The sequence below is a fragment of the Giraffa tippelskirchi genome, chromosome 4 (genome assembly GCF_054371585.1).
Source record: "Giraffa tippelskirchi isolate mGirTip1 chromosome 4, T2T-mGirTip1v1.2.pri, whole genome shotgun sequence".
In the NCBI taxonomy this organism is placed as follows: domain Eukaryota; kingdom Metazoa; phylum Chordata; class Mammalia; order Artiodactyla; family Giraffidae; genus Giraffa; species Giraffa tippelskirchi.
The window spans coordinates 137,180,694-137,194,641 of NC_137278.1; the positions used below are offsets into that span (position 1 = coordinate 137,180,694).

A 13,948-nucleotide genomic window follows, 5' to 3' on the forward strand; every position below is an offset into this window, starting at 1 on the left:
CATAACTTTATTCCTTTTGTTTTTCTACCACAGAGTTTTTATAAAATGAAGGATGCTAAGGTAGTCCTTCTATTAGGGACAGTAAAATTAGTCTTCCTAGATATACAAGGTGGCCATTCAAAATTATGTTAAACTGAACGGAGTTTTGAATATTACTACATTTTTAAACATATGTTCTTATAAAAACAGCTATTATGATAGAGAATCATTCTCATTTCACTTATCCTGTTACACAGAAAAATTTGTTAAGTGTGAGACAACATATGCAGAGGTTTGAAGGTAAGCAATTTACACATGCATGTCTCTCTCTCTGTATCTTTTCACATGCATTTAACAGCTCAGAGAGAATTTGCTAAGTTGGCTATCAATTAAAGAAACAAGATGTAAAGTGAAGAACACTGCTCTCATTTAACTTTTCTTTGTTTGCCAACCCTACATCTCTGAAGGAGAAAATGTTCTGATTACTCTCACTGAGGCATAAGGTTCAGTGGGAAGGCAAGTCAACAATGGTTGCTTGACTCAGCTGTCAGTGCTGGTATTGGAAGGACTAGGACTTCCCATGATAATTATAAGAGCAGACGTCAAAATCCTAACCACACCTCATTATCACAACTCCCAAAGGCCCTTTTCACAAAGTGGAGGTCTTGGCAGAGATTCTAGGCAAATCATCTGCTGATCATTCTTATTCTTCCTGCATAAATGCCCTTTGAAGTTCTTATTGGATACATATCATTATCTGGCTTATATTGCTGAAGAACCTTCTGGTGACCTGTTTTTAAATTTCTGCCGTCTGTTAGAGTGGTTGATAGGTGGCAAGTGAGAAAAGACACTAATAATAACATTGTAAGAACATAGGAGCTTATCTGTATATATTAGGGTAGGTCTGAGAATGAACAAGAGATCCTATAAACTGATAAATCTCAAACATCAATCAGATTCTTTTCTCCTGTGCACCATGTTACACAGAAGTGGGCAATAAATAAATGACCCCAAAGCTATGATATCACAGAGCAGAGACCCTCTACCTGTTTCAGGAAATAGACTGCAATACTGTGGCACATGCAACAACAACCATGTGGACATGCATCTAATAGTAGGGAATGCTTGGATGAACAACTGCATATTTATACTTACCAAATAATGTAACATAGTGATTAATAATAATTCTCTCATATGAATGAGAAAAATATTATAAATACACCAGAATTTATAAATACACAGAATTTAAACAACTGCATATTTATACTTACCAAATAATGTAACATAGTCTTTAATAATAATTCTCTCATGTGAATGAGAAAAATATTATAAATACACCAGAATTTAAAGTTACTGTCTCTACCTGAGGATTATTGGCAATGCTTTGTTTTTTATTTGTATATTTCTGAGTATACTAAATCACACAATCCTACACATGAAAAAACATACAATACAATAATTGATTACAAATGGTTATAATGCTGTCTACAGGAGTCTTTTAATACCCTAAATATGAAAAAAGTAAGCGTATATAATAAGATAGGGTAGGCAACTAATAGATCTAGAAAGTTATTTTAACTTAAAAATGTGGAGGAAGAGGATTTTTTTTGTTTAATTAGACATCAAAAGAAATTCTTTCTTTGTGTAAGATTGAGGTGCCACTGGCCAACTCATCAAGCTTTTGCCAATCAGTGCAACCATGCTGAGATACCTTCAAATAGCTGCACGTCTAGGCACGTCAGGGTGTGTGTGCCTGAATTATCTGTCAGGCTCTTTTCTGGGTTTGTAATAATGTTACCACGCCTCAAAACCTTTTAGTACATAGAGAGGACATGGTGAAATGTCAGGTAGTTCTTTCCATCATTGTTGCTGACAGATCTTACTAGACAAGATAGATGTACATGAGATGTATGTGTTTTAATGAGGGAATATTGATGATAATGAGGTGGCAATTGAGGCAGTGATGGGAACCTGTTCACCAAAAATGTGTGCTCATGCACACTACTCAGGGCTAAGTTAATGCCAGGAAGTGGTCACCCACTAGAGGCCAAGTTTCCTGAGCCCTTCCTGCAGCTGAGTGAGGCTTCTGATTAGTTCTCAATGGAATGTGAGTTCAAGTGATTTATTTCACTTCTAGGTGATAGTAGTTATAAGTGGGTATATTTTACCCACCTCCTTTTTATATTCTACCTAGATAAAGAAGACAATGAGATTTTTAAGGAATGGCATCTTTTCCCAAATGGGAAGAGTCTGAGTCCCTGAATCACAACATGGAAGAAAGTGACCTGTCAACCAGCATGGCCCACATTGACTGTTATATGGTACTAAAATCTTGGAGTTACTAGTTATTGCTGCACATGTTCCCCTAAATAACACAATGATGAAGCTACCTAGTCTTAACTGACTACTTACTATGTGCCAGGCATTTTGCCAAGCAATTTACATACTCTGTTCCATTTAAAGTGTTTCTCAGATTTTGAGATGTAGCTACGTCATCATCTTTTAAGGGTAAAAAAAAACACATAAGATAGAAGAACTGCATAATTTATCAAGGATAATTAAAATGTTACATCTTTTATATGGGAGGTTTGAGAATCTTATTTAGGATTTCTCACTTTTCTACACATTGTTCATAACAATGTGTATTTACAGGCTTGAAATTGGTTGAATGACCTTATCCAAAGAGTTTGATTAATGAAATGACACCCACCTAGAGGGAATGCTGAAGTTTAATATACCAGTCAAGGAATTGGATGACATACAGTTCTATGATTCAAACCAGTGGGTGACAGGGCACTGGCAGAATAAGTAGACTAGATTAGAAAAAATGATCAAAGCATATATTTGTAAAAACTGCAGAAATGTCCTGGATATTACAAGTCAAAATTAAATAAGGTTAAATATAATTTCTATCATCATAGACAATCAACAAATTAGAATGGGAGAGGCATGGCTTAACAGTAGCCTATGTAACAAAGTATAGTTTTCAGTACATTCAATATGAATGAATAAATTGATGTGATTATTAAAAAGAAATGTAATCTTGGCCTAAATTACTAGTGTACCTAAAACATGAAAGATGATAGTATAGTTATTTTCTGGGTTGGCTGGGCCATAGCTGGAGTAATGATTTATAGTGCAAAATCCACATTTCAAGACAAATATTGACAAAATACTGACTGGGGTATCAAGCCATCTTGAAGTCAAGTCAACTGAGAAATGACTTAAGCTGTAATTTTTTGCCCTGAGAAGAAAATATTTAGGTGAATTATGTCATGTACCTTTAAATATATAATAAGAAGTTTTGGTATGTCCGCAACATTTGGAGCAATAATCCAAAAATATAAGCTTAAGAGAAGTGATTTCAGGTCACTGTAAGGAAAAGTTTTCAAATAGTCAGACTTATCAAGACCTAGAAAGGGTTTCCCCATGAGGTAATGAGAACTCCATCACTGGATGCATCCAAGCCTATCCTAGACAATTCATTGGCAAAGCTGTAGCAACAATCCAGTGATAATGAAAATCAATAACATTATTATGACATTCTCTTTCAAAATTGAGAAACCACAACTAAATGAATAAGTGTAAATTTTAATCAACTCATAGCTCAATCAGTCTTCACTTTAAAAGGTGTGAATACTGAATTATTAATAACTTTCCTGAGGCACGGTGAATCAGGGGATGCAAAGATCTAAGAAAAAGAAGTGTGAGGAGTTTCTGACTGAGTATATCCAGCTTGCAACCATTAATTAAATTTCTAACAGTCCATTTCATGTTACCTGCAGAGTCACAGCCACAGGCAAATGTAGAACACAAATAAGTTATAAATATATAAACATTTCTGTTACACTCAAGTTTTGTGATTATACATGTGGAAAGGGTAGATTGCTTTAAGATTTAGGTGATGGGACTGCCAAGCGATTATTCATTTGGTATTAAGCCTTAAATGATCTATAACAGTAAATCTTTGGTGTAAAGAAGAAAAGGAAGACAGATGTTCAATATTTAGCCCAGTATATTTTTGTTCATCCAGCAAAGTTTGCAGATTTAGATAACTGACCATTTTGCCCCCAAAGAGTTGGGTATCTTTGTGTTCTAAAGCATTGTCTCCTTCCTAACATGGTCTGTTGCTGCTGCTGCTGCTGCTAAGTCGCTGCAGTCGTGTCGGACTCTGTGCGACCCCATAGACGGCAGCCCACCAGGCTCCCCCGTTCCTGGGATTCTCCAGGCAAGAACACTGGAGTGGGTTGCCACTTCCTTCTCCAACGCATGAAAGTGAAAAGTGAAAGTGAGGTTGCTATAGCGACCCCATGGACTGCAGCCTACCAGGCTCCTCCATCCATGGGATTTTCCAGGTAAGAGTACTGGAGTGGGGTGCCATTGCCTTCTCCATAACATGGTCTGCACTGCATTATAAACAATGCTTCTACAAGAAACCAATGAGGAATGGGCTTTTCTTACTGGAAATGCTACTTGCATCTCTTTAATGGTTTATAACTCAATCTTTTAAGTTTAAGAAATGCAGCTGGGATTACAAGTTTGTCAACATGAGTTATGTGATGGGCCTTAGGTATTTTACAAGTTACACTTAACTTGATCCCTTTGCTTTCTGAGCTGGTCCTCCATTACTGTACCAGAGTTCACAGTAGCCATTTTTTCTCTTCTTAGCTTGGTCACTCTCTTCCTATGTTGTTTTATAAAATTCTTTGAGAGCAGCATTTTAATTATGTTGAGACCATTATATAACATTCTTTCCATCACCAGTTGGAATTTCAGTACTGGAGCAAGGCAGAAAGTGAAATGACTATGGAGTCAAGTGTCAGCTCAGTTCAGTCACTCAGTCATGTCCGACTCTTTGTGACCCCATGGACTGCAGCACACCAGGCTTCCCTGTCTATCACCAACTCCCAGAGCATGCTCAAACTCATGTCCATTGAGTTGATGATGCCATCCAACCATCTCTTCCTCCGTCATGCCCTTCTCCTCCTGCCCTCAATCCTTCCCAGCATCAGGGTCTTTTCCAATCAGTCAGTTCTTTGCATCAGGTGGCCAAAGTATTGGTTTCAACTTCAGCATCGGTGCTTCCAATGAACAGTCAGGACTGATTTCCTTCAGGATGGACTGGTTTGATCTTGCAGTCCAAGGGAATATCAAGAGTCTTTTCCAACATCACAGTTCAAAAGCATCAATTCTTCAGCTCTTAGCTTTCTTTATAGTCCAACTTTCACATCCATACATGACCACTGGAAAAACCATAGCTTTGACTAGATGGACCTTTGTTGACAAAGTCAAGTGAAGACCACTCAATTTTAATCTTCCAACAGAATTACTTTTAAAGGAAAAAACACTTCCTTTTAGTTTAGTAAACCAAGGTTAAAATGCTGAAAACAAGCTCTCTGTTCAGTGTCCCTTGGAGTCTAGGTTGTTCACTGAACTCTCTTCCGCACGCCCCCCACCCAACAAATGTAAGGCAGAAATTTAGTCATTCTGAATTTGAACTAACATGTTTGAGTCCTATTGGGTGATAAACTTTCAGATGGTTAGATAGTATCACTGACTCGGTGGACATGAATTAAAGCAAACTCTGGGAGATAGTGGAGGACAGAGAAGCCTGGCATGCTATAGTCCATGGGGTTGCAAAGAGTCAGACATGACTTAGTGACTGAACAACAACAACAGGTGATAAATTACATACAAGATGATGGGGATCCATAGATTAACAAACCATAGATCCACTGAGGAGTTCACAGTTTAATAGGGATCTCTATGCATGTGATTACTAGCTAACAAAGACTTCCACACTTAAGCACTAATGAGACACCAATTACACATCTCAGTTTAACAACAATGTACCATTCACTCATTCAGTCATTCCACAGATGAATTTATTGAACACCTACCATACGCCAAACACTACATTCTAGGTGTTACATATATAGCAAAGAACAAAAAGATTTTTTAAAAAGTCCATACTCTATCAGAGCTTAAATTCTACTACTCTAGTTAGCCCCAAGTGAGGCAAGCACTTTCATATGCCAGTGCTGGAAGCACACATTAGTAAAATGCTCAAGAAGAAATTCTGGAACACATATAAGATTAAATTTCTTCTTTCTTAAAAATCAGACAGACAAAAAAACTTTCCTTGGTTCCACCTCATTCTTGAGCTCCCAATTATCTCTCTTTTTTCACAAACTTCTTAATAAATCATTTCTACTTACTGTTCCTTGGGCTTCCCAGGTGGCTCAGGCAGTAAGGAATCCGCCTGCAATGTGGGAGACCTGGGTTCGATCCCAGAGAATATCCCCTGGAGGAGGGCATGGCAACCCACTCCAGTGTTCTTGCCTGGAGAATCCCCATGGACAGAGAAGCCTGCCGGGCTACAGTCCATGGGGTTGCAAAGAGTCGGACACAACTGAGCAACTAAGCACACACATACTGTTCCTTATCTTCACCTCCCACTTAACCCAATTATCTCCAAGTCATTTTTATATCATAACTCAACTGAACTAACTTCATATGTATCACTAAAGACCATCCCTTTCAATTGAACCAGTAATCCGTTTTCCAGTATTTTACTCGCATGAGTCTCAGCAATATTTCTCACTGTTGGTCACTTCTTCCTTTTAAAAGTTCTCTGTCCTTTGGTTTATGATACTATTCTCCTGATTTACTCTCATTTGTGTTGGAGCTTTTACTAATCTCTCGTAACTACACCTTCTTTAACTAGCCCCAAATCCAGATGCTTCTTGGGCCTTTATCCTAAGCAATCATGTTCACCTCACTTTACACTCCATATGCCGACCAACCCCCATGACATCTATAATCATCTGTTGGCCACAGATATCAGAATATGTACCTCCAACAGTGCACTCTTGCCAAGTAATAAGCCTTCAGGGATCTTTCAGTTCAGTTCAGTCGCTCAGTCGTGTCCAACTCTCTGCGACCCCACGAATTGCAGCACGCCAGGCCTCCCTGTCCATCACCAACTCCCAGAGTCTACCCAAACCCATGTTTATCGAGTCGGTGATGCCATCCAACCATCTCATCCTCTTTCAGTCCCTCTCAAACTCAGCATCATAAACCCCATCCTCATTCCCAATAAATCCCTCCTTCTCCAGGGCTCTCTGTCTCACTGAATGACATGAAGACCCTCCCAGTTTTACAAGCCAGAAACCAGGGTCATCCTCGGCTCCTCACCCTTTTCATTGCCCACCACTAGGTATCACAGCATCTTCTCTACACAGCCTCCAACCTGTCTCTCAAACAATGCTCATCTTTCTGTCTCTACCATAACCACCATCTTCTCTGGCCTGAACTCCTGATATTTCTGCACTGATGCTTCATTTTCTCCAAAACAGTCTCCATTTTCCTGCTAAAGTTGTGAGCAAATCTGATTAAATAGTTTCTGATACCCTTACAATTCAAGATAATTACCATAGCCTTAAAAAGAAGCCTCTGAGAGCTGGTCCTTCAATCTCTACAGCTCTTTCTCCTCTACACTCTCGCACTTAAGGCAGAATCCTGGACTTCAAGGTCCTTATACTTCTATGAATCTCTCTTTGAATTTTTTCATTTTGTTGCTTCTCCCTAAGGTTCCATATTCTTGCTGCCAAAGCCACTCTTCCACACAAAGACTGATTTTCATTCTTCACATGCCATCATTAAAAAAAAAAAAAGTGTCCTGATCTCCTCAGTTTAAGCCAGGATTTTCTGATGTGTGATAATCTTATTAAATAAGTTCTGTATAATGTTTATCAAAACGTTTGTCTAAATGCTCAACACATTTTGATATACATATGTTTCTGTTAAATTGTAAACTCTATCAAAGAACAGATCATGCATATCTTGTTTGTAAGTGTATCCCCAGAAACTAATATACCATTAGTTATAAAATATACATTCAATATATCTATGTTGAATAAAGGAAAGAATAAACAAATGACTAAAGTTATTCATATTATTAACTAATAAAACTAAAGATAAATAAAAATGTAATAGGCAAAATTTCACTGCCATGTTATATATTAAGTCAAAAGAAGTAAACAACTTAGGCTGCAAAACTCAAAGAATAATAAAGTATATTAGAGCAGAGTTTAGAAACATTTTCTGTAAAAGGGATAGTAATTACTTAAGACTTTTGGTGTTTATAACTTCTGTCATAACTTCTCAACTCTGCAAATGTACCACAAAAAGTCACACATGATATGGAAACAAGAGTGTGGCTGGATTCCAATAAAACTTTATTTGCAAAAATGAACAGTAGGTTGGATTTGGCGCATGGGCCAGAGTTCTCTGACTCCTTTAGTAAAGTATCTGTAAAACAGTATATTTGGCAATCTTTAAGGAATGAGAGAATTTATTTCAGATGAGTATTATATCTACTCCTGTGGGAAATAATCACTTAGAAGAAATAGAGTAGCCCTCATAGTCAACAAGAGTCCAAAATGCAGTAGTTGGGTGCAATCTCAGAAACAACAAAATGATCTCTGTTCATTTCCAAGGCAAACCATAAAATATCACGGTAATCCAAGTCTATGCCTCAATCAGCAATGCTGAAGAAGCTGAAGATGAATGGTTCTATGAAGACCTACAAGACCTTCTAGAACGAACACCCAAAAAAAGGTGGCCTTTTCATCATAGGGAACTGGAATGCAGAAGTAGGAAGTCAAGAGATACCTAGAGTAACAGGCAAATTTGTCCTTGGAGCGCAAAACAAAGCAGGGAAAAGGATAACAGAGTTTTGCCAAGAGAATGCACTGGTCAGAGCAAACACCCTCTTCCAACAACACAAGAGAAGACTCTACACATGGATATTACCAGACGGTCAATAGCAATTTCAGTATGATTATATTCTTTGCAGCTAAAGATGGAGAAGCTCTATACAGTTGGAAAAAACAAGACAGGGAGCTGAATATGGCTCAGACCATGAACTCTTTATTGCCAAGTTCAGATTTAAATTGAAGAAAGTAGGGAAAGCCGCTAGACCATTTAGGTATGACCTAAATCAAATCCCTTACTATTGTACAGTGAAAGTGACAAATAGATTCAAGGGATTAGATCTGATAGAGTGCCTGAAGAACTATGAATGGAGGTTTGTGACATTATACAGGAGGCAGTGATCAAGACCATGCCGAAAAAAAGAAATGCAAAAAGGCAAAATGGTTGTCTGAGGAGGCCTTACAAATAGCTGAGAAAAGAAGAGAAGTAAAAGGCAAAGGAGAAAAGGAAAGATATACCCATCTGAATGCAGAGTTCCAAAGAATAGAAAGGAGAGATAAGAAAGCCTTCCTCAGTGATCAGTGCAAAGAAATACAGGAAAACAATAGAATGGAAAAAACTAGAGATCACTTCAAGAAAATTAGAGATAACAAGGGAACATTTCATGCAAAGATGGGGACAATAAAGGACAGAAATGGTATGGACCTAACAGAAGCAGAAGATATTAAGAACAGGTGGCAAGAATACAAAGAACTAAGCAAAAAAGATCTTCATGACCCAGATAACCATGACAGTGTAATCACTTACTTACAGCCAGACATCCTGGAGTGTGAAGTCAAGTGGGCCTTAGGAAGCATCACTATGAAAAAGCTAGTAGATGTGATGGAATCCAGTTGAGCTATTTCAAATCCTAAAAGATGATACTGTGAAATTGCTGCACTCAATATGCCAGCAAATTTGGAAAACTCAGCAGTGGCCACAGGATGGGAAAGGTCCATTTTCATTCTAGTCCCAAAGAAAGCCCAATGCCAAAGAATGCTCAAACTACCACACAACTGCACTCATCTCACACACTAGCAAAATAATGTTCAAAATTCTCTAAGCCAGGCTTCAATAATATGTGAACCATGAATTTCCAGATGTTCAAGCTGGATTTAGAAAAGGCAGAGGAACCAGAGTTCAAATTGCTAAAATCTGCTGAATCATCAAAAGAGCAAGAGAGTTCCAGAAAAACATCTATTTCTGCTTTATTGACTATGCCAAAGCCTTTGACTGTGTGGATCACAACACACTGTGGAAAATTCTTCAAGAGATATGAATACCAGACCACCTTGCCTGCCTCCTGAGAAGCCTGTATGCAGGTCAAGAAGCAACAGTTAGAACCAGACATGGAACAATGGATAGGTTCCAAATTGGAAAAGGAGTACATCAAGGCTGTATACTGTCATCCTGCTGATTTAACTTATATGCAGAGTACATTATGTGAAGTTCCAGGCTGGATAAAGCACAAGCTGGAATCAAGACTGCCGGGAGAAATATCAATAACCTCAGAAATACAGATGACACCACCATTATGACAGAAAGTGAAGAAGAACTAAAGAGCCTCTTGATGAAAGTAAAAGAGAAGAGTGAAAAATTTAGCTTAACACTACACATTCAAAAAATGAATATCATGGCATCCAGCCCCATCCCTTCATGGCAAATAGATGTGGAAACAATGGAAACAGTGAGACACTTTTTTTTGGGGGGGGGGTTCCAAAATCAATGCAGATGCTGATGATTGCAGTCATGAAATTAAAAGATGCTTGCTCCTTGGAAGAAGAGCTATGACAAACCTAGACAGCATATTAAAAAGCAGAGACAATACTTTGCCGACAAAGGTCCATATGGTCAAATCTATGGTTTTTCCAGTAGTCATGTATGGATGTGAGAGTTGGACTATAAGGAAAGCTGGGAGTCGAATAATTGATGGTTTTCAACTGTGTTATTGGAGAAGACTCTTGAGAGTCCCTTGGACTGCAAGGAGATCAAACCAGTCAATCCTAAAGGAAATCAGTCCTGAGTATTCATTGATAGGGCTGATGCCGAAACTGAAGTTCCAATACTTTGGTCACCTGATGTGAAGAACTGACTCATTGGGAAAAACCCTGATGCTGGGAAAGATTGAAGGCAGGAGGAGAAAGGGATGACAGAGGATGAGATGGCTAGATGGCATCACCGACTCAGTGAACATTAGTTTGAGCAAGCTCCGGCAGCTGGTGATGGACAGGGAAGCCTGGTGTGCTGCAGTCCTTGGGGTCACAAAGAGTTGGACACAACTGAGCAAATGAACCGAATGACTGAAAAATATTTACAAAGTATGTTCAATAACATGCCGTGATCATAATTTTAAGAAAAATGAGACTGCAAATTGTACACAGAGATTTATTCAATATGGTTAAAATATAGGCATGGAAAAAAGCCTGAAAATAAACAAGTTGAATGCTAAAAGCAGTTACCAGCAGGTCATAAAGGTATGGGAACATGTTTTCCCTTCAAACTTTTCTAAATTTTCTTAAACGTTAACCACTTATTTTACACTTATACATAGCTATGGAATGTATCATTTTAGTAATTATGCTGGAGGATTTGACAGCAGAATCATCCATGGAGACATTTCCTATGGTGTACAATAAATTAATGTCTAGTATAGCAAAGTACATTTTACTGAACATGAATTTAGGTAAAAATCCATTCAAAAAAATCCTCTAGGAACTATCCTACTGTACATATCCCAAATTTCTGGGAAACTCAAGTAGAAGAAAGGTGTAAAAATCTTACAAGAGATGCGGAAATTTTTATAAGAAGAGTGTTCCTTCAACAAGCATTTATCAGTCAACTACAATGGGCTAGATACAATACTTCATCTCAGTTCAATTCAGTCACAAAGTCATGTCTGACTCTTTGCGACCCCATGAACTGCAGCACGCCAGGCCTCCCTGTCCATCACCAACTCCCTGAGTCTACCCAAACCCATGTGCATCGAGTCGGTGATGCCATCTAACCATCTCATCCTCTGTCGTCCCCTTCTCCTCCTGCCCTCAATCTTTCCCAGCATCAGGGTCTTTTCAAATGAGTCAGCTCTTCACATCAGGTGGCCAAAGTATTGGCATTTCAGCTTCAACATCAGTCCTTCCAATGAACACCCAGGACTGATCTCCTTTAGGATGGACTAGTTGGATCTCCTTGCAGTCCAAGGGACTCTCAAGAGTCTTCTCCAATACCACAGTTCAAGAGCATCAATTCTTTGGTGCTCAGCTTTCTTCACCATCCAACTCTCACATCCATACATGACCACTGGAAAAACCATAGCCTTGACTAGACAGACCTTTGTTGGCAAAGTAATGTCTCTGTTTTTTAATATGCTGTTTAGGTTGGTCATAACTTTCCTTCCAAGGAGTAAGTGTCTTTTAATTTCACTGCTGCAATCACCATCTTCAGTGATTTTGGAGCCCAGAAAAATAAAATCAGCCACTGTTTCCCCATCTATTTGCCATGAAGTGATGGGACCGGATGCCATGATCTTAGTTTTCTGAATGTTGAGCTTTAAGCCAACTTTTTCACTCCCCTCTTTCACTTTCATCAAGAGTTTCTTTAGTTCTTCTTCACTTTGTGCCATAAGGGTGGTGTCATTTGCATATCTGAGGTTATTGATATTTCTCCCAGCAATCTTGATTCCAGCTTGTGCTTCCTCCAGCCCAGCGTTTCTCATGATGTACTCTGCATATAAGTTAAATAAGCGATACAATACTACTATGGAATAAAAAATTATAGCTTTAAGTTTTGAGAGACTGTGAGTATATTTTAAGCTATTTCTATGGTTGATAAGAGGCCTTGTAAATTTGTATAAGAAGGCTAATTTCAAAGACAGACAACTTGGAGAATTCTGTGTAGAAATTGCTTTTAACCATTCAATAAGGAAGATTTTGCAGAATGCTTAAATCTGTGTGAACATTGTCTGACTAGAGGGCTAATAATTTTTTAACTGCAAGGCTTATAGCAGCATGACCACTTAAGTAGTATAACATGTTTACTTCAGATAATTTGATTTGTCCAGCTAGAAACCAACGGGTCTTGTGTAATTCACCCCATACAGACAACTTGCCCAAATGCAAGCCTTTTCAATGTTTAGGCTGGTATTCCCCAGGAGACTATTCTTAATAAGGAGATTCAAGTTGACTCTGGTCCAAAGACAATGTGAAGCTTCACTTCTTTCACAAAATTTACTGATATACCTCCCCTAAATATTCATTTTTATAGATTCACTTAAAAAAAAAAAAAAGCTCAACTGAAGTTCTTAGTGCTACTAATCATGAAGGTGGTATAATGTAACATCCAGAATTGCTTAGTTTAAGTAATTCTCAGAATACAGACAGGGTCACTGTATTCATATCTGCTGCTCTAACTACCCACTCAATCACAGCTAAAATTGCCAGTCTCTTAATTCAGAAATCTCTTTATTAAGGAATTTTCTTAGGTTATTCTTTCCATGTCAAAACTATTATTCTACATTTCCATCCTATTGTCTTTGATCAGAGCTTTTGCCCATTTGCTCAGAATAGTATGATTCTGTGGCTTTGGTTTACATTTTGACCCCTTGGTGCTGAGATCTCTCTAGTGTTCCTCATTCCATTGTGGATTCCATGGATGATGGAGGAGACATTACGCCCAAACCCACCCTAGCTCCTGCCCATGTCCCCAGGAGTCTTGGGAGCCAATTCAATTAATTTGGGATTCTTCTCTTTTGGGAAGGGAGAAAAACAAGAGGTTGTTCCAATCTAGGGCTCAACGCTAAGTGAAAATAAGAAAATGCTTCAGAAACAAATCCAGGTGTCTTGGTGAATTATGGTGAGTGGCTTCAATGATGCTAAATACCATTAGAAGATTAGATATGCTTGTCTTAAAACATAAAAGTAATCACGATGCTACCTAGAATGTTACATTTTAGTGCTCCCATTTCTGAATACTAGCTAATCAATGGCAATCCAACAATGTTTGAAATTAATATAGCTTAATGATGCTCATCATTTCCTTCTGGGCAGAGTCATGAAATGGTTTTTCTAATCATCATTCTAGTTTAAGCAAAATAAAGACAGCTTTTCTCTTTTCATGCTCAACGCTATAAATGCTCACAAAACTGATGACTACCAAAAATCTTTATCACTGTACTTTCAAAAGTGTCACACATTTACCTATTGCTTCTAAAGCAAAG

The 13,948-nt window shown here is 38.2% G+C and overlaps 1 protein-coding gene across 17 annotated transcripts in view; it reads right to left on the reverse strand.

Moving 5' to 3' along the window:
* TMEM117 (transmembrane protein 117) overlaps positions 1 to 13,948 on the reverse strand; it is a 543,516-nt gene that overhangs the window by 212,292 nt on the left and 317,276 nt on the right. The window lies entirely within an intron of this gene.